General features: G+C 40.3%; 1 long non-coding RNA gene across 1 annotated transcript; it reads left to right on the top strand.

Moving 5' to 3' along the window:
* Positions 1-4,073: 4,073 nt before the first annotated feature.
* Positions 4,074-8,986, top strand: LOC115470290. Its single transcript, XR_003942168.1, has 3 exons — positions 4,074-4,223; positions 6,913-6,972; positions 8,976-8,986. It is a non-coding gene; the product is annotated as an uncharacterized LOC115470290 (long non-coding RNA).
* Positions 8,987-10,089: the final 1,103 nt, after the last annotated feature.

The raw sequence follows: 10,089 nt of genomic DNA, 5'->3' as shown, positions 1-10,089 counted from the left end.
AGCACGGCTTTTGTGTGGGGAAATCTTGCCTGACCAATTTACTTCAATTCTTTGAAGGAGTAAACAAACATGTGGACAAAGGGGAGCCAGTTGATATTGTGTATCTGGATTTTCAAAAGGCGTTTGACAAGGTACCTCATGAAAGGCGACAGAGGAAATTGGAGGGTCATGGGATAGGAGGAAAAGTCCTATTGTGGATTAAAAACTGGTTGAAGGATAGGAAACAGAGAGTGGGGTTAAATGGGCAGTATTCACAATGGAGAAGGGTAGTTAGTGGGGTTCCTCAGGGGTCTGTGCTAGGACCGCTGCTTTTTAATATATTTATAATGATTTAGAGATGGGAGTAACTAGCGAAGTAATTAAATTTGCTGATGACACAAAGTTATTCAAAGTCGTTAACTCGTGACAGGATTGTGAAAAATTACAGAAGGACCTGACGAGCCTGGGAGATTGGGCGGCTAAATGGCAGATGACGTTTAATGTGAGCAAGTGCAAGGTGATGCATGTGGGAAAAAAGAACCCAAATTATAGCTACGTCATGCAAGGTTCCACATTAGGAGTTACAGACCAAGAAAGGGATCTGGGTGTCATCGTCGATAATACACTGAAACCTTCTGCTCAGTGTGCTGCTGCGGCTCGGAAAGCAAATAGAATTTTGGGTACTATTAGGAAAGGTATGGGAAACGGGTGTGAGGATGTTATAATGCCGTTGTATCGCTCCATGGTGTGACCGCACCTTGAGTATTGTGTCCAATTCTGGTTGACACATCTCAAGAAAGATATAGTGGAACTGGAAAAGGTGCAGCGAATGGCGACTAAAATGATAGCGGGGATGGGACGACTTCCCTATGAAGAAAGACTGAGGAGGCTAGGGCTTTTCAGCTTGGTGAAGAGATGGCTGAGGGGAGACATGATAGAGGTATATAAAATAATGAGTGGAGTGGAACAGGTGGATGTGAAGCGTCTGTTCACGCTTTCCAAAAATACTAGGACTAGGGGTCATGCGATGAAACTACGGTGTAGTAAATTTAAAACAAATCGGAGAAAATGTTTTTTCACCCAATGCGTAATTAAACTCTGGAATTCGTTGCCGAACGTGGTGAAGGTGGTTAGCTTGGCAGAGTTTAAAAAGGGGTTAGACGGTTTCCTAAAGGACAAGTCCATAAACCGCTACTAAATGGATTTGGGAAAAATCCACAATTCCAGGAATAACATGTATAGAATGTTTGTACATTTGGGAAGCTTGCCAGGTGCCCTTGGCCTGGATTGGCCGCTGTCGTGGACAGGATGCTGGGCTCAATGGACCCTTGGTCTTTTCCCAGTGTGGCATTACTTATGTATGTACTTATGATGCTGGATGGTGGGAGAGACAGACTATATGATGATGGAAGTGGAGAAGAGAGATGCTGGATGGGGAAGAGAGAGAGACAGGGCAATGGTGGAAGGGAAGAGAGATGGAGTGATGCTGAATTGAGTGGAACAGAAACAGAGAGTGATCCTGGATGGGGGGAAGAGAGACACAGAGCACAATACTGGATGGGAGAGAAGAGAGAAAAAGAGACACAGTGTAATGCTGAATGAGAGAGAAAAGAGAGGGAAGGGGATTCTGGATATAGGGGAAGAAAGAGAGAAAGGCTGATGCTGGATAGGGGGAATAGAGAGAAAGAGAGACAAGATGATATTGGTTGGCAGGGGGTAAAACAGATGCTGCATGGCAGTCAGGTAGGAAAGAGAGAGAGAGAGAGAGAGAGGGACGAGAAAGAAACAGAGAGGAACGAGAAAGAGCATATAGTAACATAGTAGATGACGGCAGAAAAAGACCTGCACGGTCCATCCAGTCTGCCCAACAAGATAAACTCACATGTGCTACTTTTTGTGTATACCTTACCTTGATTTGTACCTGTCCTTTTCAGGGCACAGACCGTATAAGTCTGCCCAGCACTATCCCCGCCTCCCAACCACCAGTCCCGCCTCCCACCACCGGCTCTGGCACAGACCGTATAAGTCTGCCCAGCACCATCTCCGCCTCCCGCCACCGGCTCTGCCACCCAATCTCGGCTAAGCTCCTTAAGATCCATTCCTTCTGAACAGGAGCAAACAGTTAATGAAAGACGGGGGAATAAAAGAAAGGAGAATGGATGGGCCTGGGGAGGCAAAGGCATGGAAAGCTGTAGGTAGAGTGAAAAAGAGTTTAAAGACTAAATAGTAAGAATGAATAAAATCTAAATGGATAGAGAGGCAGAAAAATAGAAGAGAGCTGAAAGAAAAAAATGTCAGAGATGGATATAGCGGAGGAAGTGAAGAAAGTGAAGGAATTGAAGGAGAAAGAAAAAAGAGAAATGGACAGGAAGCCCTGGCAATAAAGTAAAGATAAGACAGAAGAAAGCAGAAACCAGAGAAACTAAATGGCTAGACAAAAATGGTAGAAAAAGAATTTTAAATGTAAAATTAGGTGATACTTAGTTATTGGACCAACTTACCGTATTTTTCAGACTACAAGACGCACTTTTTCCCCCCAAATTTGGGAGGAAAATGTGGGGTGCGTCTTATAGTCCGAAGGTAGAGTTTAGCAGGCCACCCGCCCTCCCTCCGTGTTCGGGATCGCCCTCCCTAGGGTTACCTCCCCTCCCCTGGCCCTGTCACGACCTCTCCCCTTACGCGATCTTCCCTGGTGGTCTAGTGACGTCGGGGCAGGAAAGAGCCCCCTCTTTCCTGCCCAGTGCGCTGCTCTCCTTCCTCCTGTATGCTGCCTGTGACGGTCTCGGCGAGATTCAAAATGGCCGCTGAGAATTGAAGTCTCGCGAGGTCACTTCAATTCTCAGCGGCCATTTTGAATCTCGCCGAGACCATCACAGGCAGCATACAGGAGGATGGAGAGCAGCGCGCTGGGCAGGAAAGAGGGGACTCTTTCCTGCCCCGATGTCATTAGACCACCAGGGAAGATCGCTTGAGTAAGGGGAGAGGTCGTGACAGGGCCGGGGGGAGGGGAGGTAACCCTAGGGAGGGCGATCCATGAACTCGGAGGGAGGGATTCGGACAAGACGCACCAGAGCACCTAGGTTTTAGAGGAGGGAAAAAGTGAGTCTTATAGTCCGAATTTTTTTTTCCTATTTCCCTCCTCTAAAACCTAGGTACGTCTTATGGTCTGTTGCGTCTTATAGTCCGAAAAATACGGTAATACATTTTTTGACCAGCTTTCAGAGGCCAAAACCACCTTCTTCAGCTCAGGACAGTATACCGTAAAAACGTTATACTACCCTGGCCTAAAGAAAGACGTCTGGGTCTTTGAAAGCTAATTTTACAAAAATGTATTAAGTTAGTGCAATAAAAAGACATCACCTTATCTTCTGTTTTCTGTTTTATTTGTATTTGTTAATTTCTAATGTCGTGATTGCAATACGTCAGTTTTTGAAATTTCCAGCTGCTATCATTTTCTGCACAGTACAGGAGGACACACATCATTGTTTCTTTTTCTCAGGTGTTGCAATGTATGCAGAGTCTGGCTTCTTGGGGGGTTCAGATTAATTTTTATATACAGTATTTCTATTTTTAGATTATGGATACTTATTCTGTATTTGATGAGGGTCTGTATGTTCTGTGGTGTGAAAGAGGTCAGGAATTCTGTTAAACACTGAATGTCTCTTCTTTGAACCTTGTCTACTACTACTACTACTTAACATTTCTAGAGTGCTACTAGGGTTACGCAGCGCTGTACAGTCTAATTCCGCTATATCATTTTTGAGATACGATAACCAGAACTGAACGCAGTACTCAAGATGAGGTTGCACCATGGAGTGAAAGCAGAGCCATTATAATATTGTTGGTCTTATTTACCATCCCTTTCATAAAAATTCCTAGCATCCTGTTTGCTTTTTTGGCCGCTATTTGCAAGGGCTGATCTGCATCAGAAACACCCTGATTTTCAACAACAAAACTGCATTGCTAAAAAATGACTGGTATCTCTTCAATTATATTGTAATTACTAGTCTCCAGCAGAAATACTATTGGTACTGTAGAAAACTTCCTGATAAACTCCTGTATAAATAGAGCATGTTCATGTGAGGAGTAGAGCTCAGTGTCATTCTTCACATCTTTCTTCAAGGCACTACTGTACCAGAAATCAAGAATGGCATATTGGGGCCGTCAAAGACAATGCTGTCCTCCCAGCCCAGACTGCTATCCAGTCCAGGATCCATGTTGTAGACAAGACCCATGTAATAATCGTAAGTAATGCTTCAGTCTGATAATACTGGAAATTATATCTTTTATGATCCTTATCTGCTTTGTAATCATCTGAACTCTATAATTTGAGGGTGGCAGCTACCATTTGCATTAATGCATATATTCCAAGTTCAAACCAAGAATTATCAATGAAATGTGCCATGGTATACCAAGCAGTCAGAACTGTAAAAAAAAAAATAACATAAAATTAAAATCCAGTTTATCACTATTCAGAAGTTTGGACTTCAGATTTAGTACTCACTTTTTCCAAATCCAAGCTCAAGAAGAGTTAAAGATCAAGTACATGAGTTTGTTCTCTTCTCAAATGGGCTCACAGTCTAAGTGAGTGGTGTTCACTCCCAGTCATCAATGGCTACCAATGGGTCAGGTTTTCAGGCTATCTCTCTTAGTTGTTCTGTCTGTTTGTCTGTCCTAGTTAGATTGTGAGCTCTTTGAGCAGCGACTGTCTTTTCTTGTATGGTGTACAGCGCTGCGTATGCCTTGTAGTGCTACAGAAGTGATAAGTAGTAGTAGTACTAGAATATGCATGACAGATTTGCATAAAATGGAAGTAATACACTAGTGAAAGCCTGACATGTTGGTTGCCCTCAATTACTGTGGTGAATACACCTGATCTAAGTTGTATCCGAAGCAATAGAGGGTAAAGTGATTTGTCCAAAATCATAAAGAATTTGAGTGGGAAAACCTAAAATGTTCAACACTTGATTATCTAGTTATTTTCCAGTTTTTTCTATGAAGTCCCGTCTCTATAAATGTTCAGAGAATGTTTATATTTCTTCCTAGTCCTTAGCTGTAGGGTCAGATCATTATACAATAAAGAGAACTGGTGCTAGAAATGCAGGGCCCAGGGCTGAAACCGAGAAAGCGTCCCCCAAAGCACACCTGCAGGCTATATTTCCTTCAGCTTGTGGCTTGCGGGTCCCTTATAGCATAAGAAACTAGGACAGTTGCTCATGTTGCCACCCCAAAATGCCAGACTTAAACATAAACAAAAGTACTTCATAGGTTAACTCTTTTTCTTCTCTTCTTTCTTTCTGTTATTACTATGTTTTACATCTTTAGTTTCTAGAATTTCCATAATTTATTTGTCTCATTTCCCAGTACTTTGTGCTCTTCTGTATTGGCATAATGCCTTGTTAATAATATGGGAATAAGTCATTTTATTAATGATTACAAACTTAATTGGATTTATCACACACCTTTCAATAGATGCTCCAGGTGGGATTGACTGCCATACAGGAGGTATTTCTCTGTTCCCAGAGAGATTATAGTCTAATTTTGTAGTTGAGGCAAGGGAGGGTTAAGCGAGTCACCCAAGATCACAAGTAACAAAAGTAGAATTTGAATCCTCCATTCCATGGTTGTCAACTTACTGTTCTAATCACAAGGCTACTCCTCCACTCCTGATATGTTCATACCCTAATTGTTACCTTGAACATTGTCAATGTTTCAGACATCATTGACCTTTTTATGTTTGTAGAAATTTGCACAAAAGAAGCAGCAAAGAGGATAGTGTGAGTGATGATAAGGAAAAAGTAGAAATGTTTTGGTTACTGTGCACCAAAAAAGTGACTAGAGGAAACCCATAGAAAAGTGATTGATTAGTGGGTAATGCTTTTAATATACCACTTTTTTATTCAAAAATGAGGAAGATGCAACATTATTCATTGGAGTTGCAGAAATGTAGTAAAATAAAAAACAAACAAGCAAATGAGTCAAATGGGATACAATGTCAGGTATTATAAGAGTTTAGAAAGATTCTGGCAATACCACTGACAGTTGCATTGAACAATTTGTTGAAACCAGGAGGGTTTGCAGAGACCCAGAGGTGGACATAAGCCCTCACTTTAATATTGTAATAATGACAATGCTGACAACAACAAGCCTGTCAACCTGACTCTAAAGGGGGTTATTTAATGGAGTCACTTTTGAAGGATAGACTAATTAACACTTTAAATCTATCAGGTTATAGGTTGATTATTAAACAAATATTATCAGTGTTAGTAAGAGGTAAAATTTGTACATTAAAAAAAAAGTTTATTTTCAGTGGCCAACTGTATCTGGTTTTGTTCTGGTTTATATCCAATAAAGAATTTACAAAAGAAAACAAAAATAAAAATAAATCAGTTGAACAATAGGCAAAAAGGATACTAATAAATAAAGTTCATTCCTATAGAGATCATAGCTTTATATACTGTTCCCTCTAAGCTGAACCCGGGTCCTTCAACTGCATTTCTTCAGTAGTGGGTGATGCTTCAATACTGTGTTTTCAATCGCTAGGGACAGGCAGGTTCCCTGGAGTCCTAAAGAACTTGCCTGTCCCTCAAGATTGATTATGTAATGTTGAAACAGCACCCCCTACTGGAAGGACTGTAGGTGGAGGACTCAGGGAACAGTGGCTGTCTGATCAGAATTTAGGGAGTCTTTTACAAAGGTATGCTAGTGATTTTAGCGCATGCTAATTCCTAGCATGCACTAAATGCTAAAAATATGCATAAGAAAAGATAGGTGTCTCTAGCATTTAGCGCACGTTTATTTTTAGCATGCGCTAAAAACACAAGTGTGCCTTTGTGAAAGGGGCCCTTAGTACACAAAGCTAGATATGACTGAAAATTAGGAAATATAATAAAGGCCTGTTTTCAACATTTGTTATTCTATTCTTAATTTCAGCCTGCAAGCCCGTCCAGTGCTGCCCACAGAATAACCAGTATTCGTATTACCGTTCTGTAGGTATGTAAAATTGCAAATGTGAAACCCTTTTTTCCATAAGGTATCTAGGTCAGCAGTGGAATGCAGAAAATGGGACATTCACAGTTTTCAGCCAATTTTACCAAGGGCCCGTGGAACATGGAGCCTTTTTTTAAGCTATGTATAGGACTGTGGGATAGACCCAGAAAATAAGAAGACAGATAATCCGCAAAATCCAACGTGTAAACCAATCAGAGCAGATCAAGTAAACAAACTTCATTGATATGGTAAACACCTCAATAAAAAGTGCCCAACACAGGCTGTGTTTCACCCAAAAGGGCTGCGTCAGGGGCTTTATAAGAGTGTGTACATACACAACAATTGTGAAATGACATATCTTAGTTGCCACCAAATGTAATAAATGGACAAAAAACTAAGACACAGTTGCAGGCTAACAAACAGCATACAGGCAACGTCAAGGACAAAACCACCTTCTAGTAACTGATAGCATGTAGGTTTTTGTCCATTTATTACATTTGGTGGCAACTAAGATATATAATTTCACTATTGTTGTGTATGTACACAGTCTTATAGAGCCCCTGACGCAGCCCTTTTGGGCGAAACATAGCCTGTGTCGGGCACTTTTTAAAGAGGAGTTTACCTTATCAATAAAGTTTATTTACTTGATTAGGACTGTGGGATATACACATGTATTTCTTCAAATGTGCCACCAGATTGACATTCTAAAAAGAAACAAATAGAAAATAGAAGGGGCCCTTTAACTAAGGTACGTAGGTGCCTACGCACATCCAATGCGCGTGAAATTGCAACTCCCACCCAGCTAGCACGTACTCCGGGCAGTAATTCCATTTTCAATGCACAACTAAAACACATTGTAGAAAATATGGCCATTCTTATGTTCTTATTCTGAAGGGAAGGGGAATTCTGTGCAATTCTGCACTTCACAGTATGAAAAAATTCCCCCAAAAGTGATAAATGCACTTATAGATAAATAACTTATAAATAGCTTAGCTGATCATCACATGATATTTCAATTTTGAGGAAGCCAGTGATTTACTTCTTGACATATTCTTTTCTAGCAGAATCACAAATGAGTTTTGTGATATGGGCACTTTCTCTTGAGATCTGGACTTAGATCAACAACTCATTTTTCATTAGTTATGTCAGGAGTAATTTTATTACAGGGCATCTAAGTTAATTAGGTAGAATGGTGCCTACTTTGGTCCTATTTAATAAAACCAAATACATACCTACATGCCTTTACAAAATAGTAGGACAAACCCAGCAGCAATATGGCCTATACTGCAAATACAGACATTTCACCTGCTCGATAACATGTCTGCATCTTGCCGTGCGGCCATTTCCAGAGGGAGCCCTTACCACCACCTATTTAGGAGGCGTTAGGGGATCCCTCGCTAACCTGGTGAGCCGGCAGTACCGCTGCTTTGTAAAAGGACACCTAAATATATTCCTTACTCATCAAGTTATAGTAAAAGGTCAATTCTATAAGTGCACATGTTAGTTACATGTGCCATATGTTCATAAGTGCCAAAATAATTGGCACAATAATAAGAACAGTAAGCGCTAGTAAATAAATAGGATAAATGTGCATTAACGTGCAGTAACTGCAAGTGGCAAAACATGGGAGGGGCATGGGCAGATCTCCAAGTTATGAGCGTAATTTATAGAACACTGTAAGTTATCTGCAGATTAGGAAACACATGAATATTTATACCTACCATTGACCTGGCATGACTCAACTATGTCAATGCAGGCTTAGCTAGTATTCTATAACTGTATCTTCGTGCACAGATGCTATTACAGAATTGGCACTCAGCATCAGTGTGCCTACCTCAAGGAGCCCAGTCATAAAAACGCCTCCTAGATCCCTGAAATAATTTTACAGAGATCATTACACCCATTGACAAGTCAGGCTATATATGAGCAGAGAAATAAGTTATTTATAACAAAATGTCATGTGCTTCATTCATCTTTAATTCTGACTTTTCTTTAATTTGCTGTAGGTTCATATTCCCAAAACAAATGTTGCCAAGGCCCTGTGAGAAAATGCAAGAAGTGAAAATGCTGCAATGAAAGCTACAAATCAGCAGTGTTGTACTTCCAATTAACCAAAAACATCTCTCTCTCTCTCTCTCTCTCTCTCTCTCTCTCTCTCTCTTTCTCCATGTTCATTCGTTTGTGAAAACATGGCATTTCCTTATTAAACTTTTTGTGATAATCAAAACATCTTTGGCTTCACTGTTTTTCTTTTAACAATAGCCTACAGGCAAAATGTATATGTGAAGAGTCTGTTCACGCTTTCCAAAAATAGTAGGACTAGGGGGCATGCGATGAAGCTACAATGTAGTAAATTTAAAACGAATCAAAGAAAATGTTTCTTTGGTCAACGTGTAATTAAACTCTGGAATTCGTTCCCACAGAATGTGGTAAAGGTGGTTAGCTTAGCGGAGTTTTAAAAAGGTTTGGACGGCTTCCTGAAGGAAAAGTCCATAGATTGTTATCAAATGGACTTGGGGAAAATCCACTATTTCTGGGATAAGCCATATAAAATGTTTTGTACTTTTTGGGATCTTGCCAGGTATTTGTGATCTGGATTGGCCACTGTTGGAAACAGGATGCTGGGCTTGATGGACCTTTGGTCTGTCCCAGTATGGCAATACTTATGTACTTATGTACTTATATACTTTCATTTTTTCGAAATTGTCTTTTATTTTGAAAAAAAAAAAACAAATGCTAGATAAGTCATAGGCTAGGGGAGACCCACTCAAAATTATGACCTAAACCCTTATTGAGAAACTTAGAGGAGTATTTTTGATGTGATGTCTAAATCTGACTTTGCACATTTTGCTAAAAACTTCCAAAATTTAAGTAATGAAATATAGCAATTTTCAAAACAGAAAAACATCTATCATTTTGTTTTGAAAATGGCTATTTGCTAGATGTTGTTGTACTTAGTGCTTCTATCTTTTTGAACCATTAAAAAAAAAAGCCATTCAAGTGAAAAACGCACAAAATCAAGCCATTTGGATGTAGGAGGAGCCAGCGTTCTTAGTAGTCTGGCCACACAGATATCCCAGCAGAGCTGGGATACATAAAAGGTCCTAGGTACACGTCTCA

This window comes from Microcaecilia unicolor, chromosome 5 (assembly GCF_901765095.1).
Source record: "Microcaecilia unicolor chromosome 5, aMicUni1.1, whole genome shotgun sequence".
NCBI classification, from domain to species: domain Eukaryota; kingdom Metazoa; phylum Chordata; class Amphibia; order Gymnophiona; family Siphonopidae; genus Microcaecilia; species Microcaecilia unicolor.
This window is presented reverse-complemented; position numbering and strand designations above follow the sequence as displayed.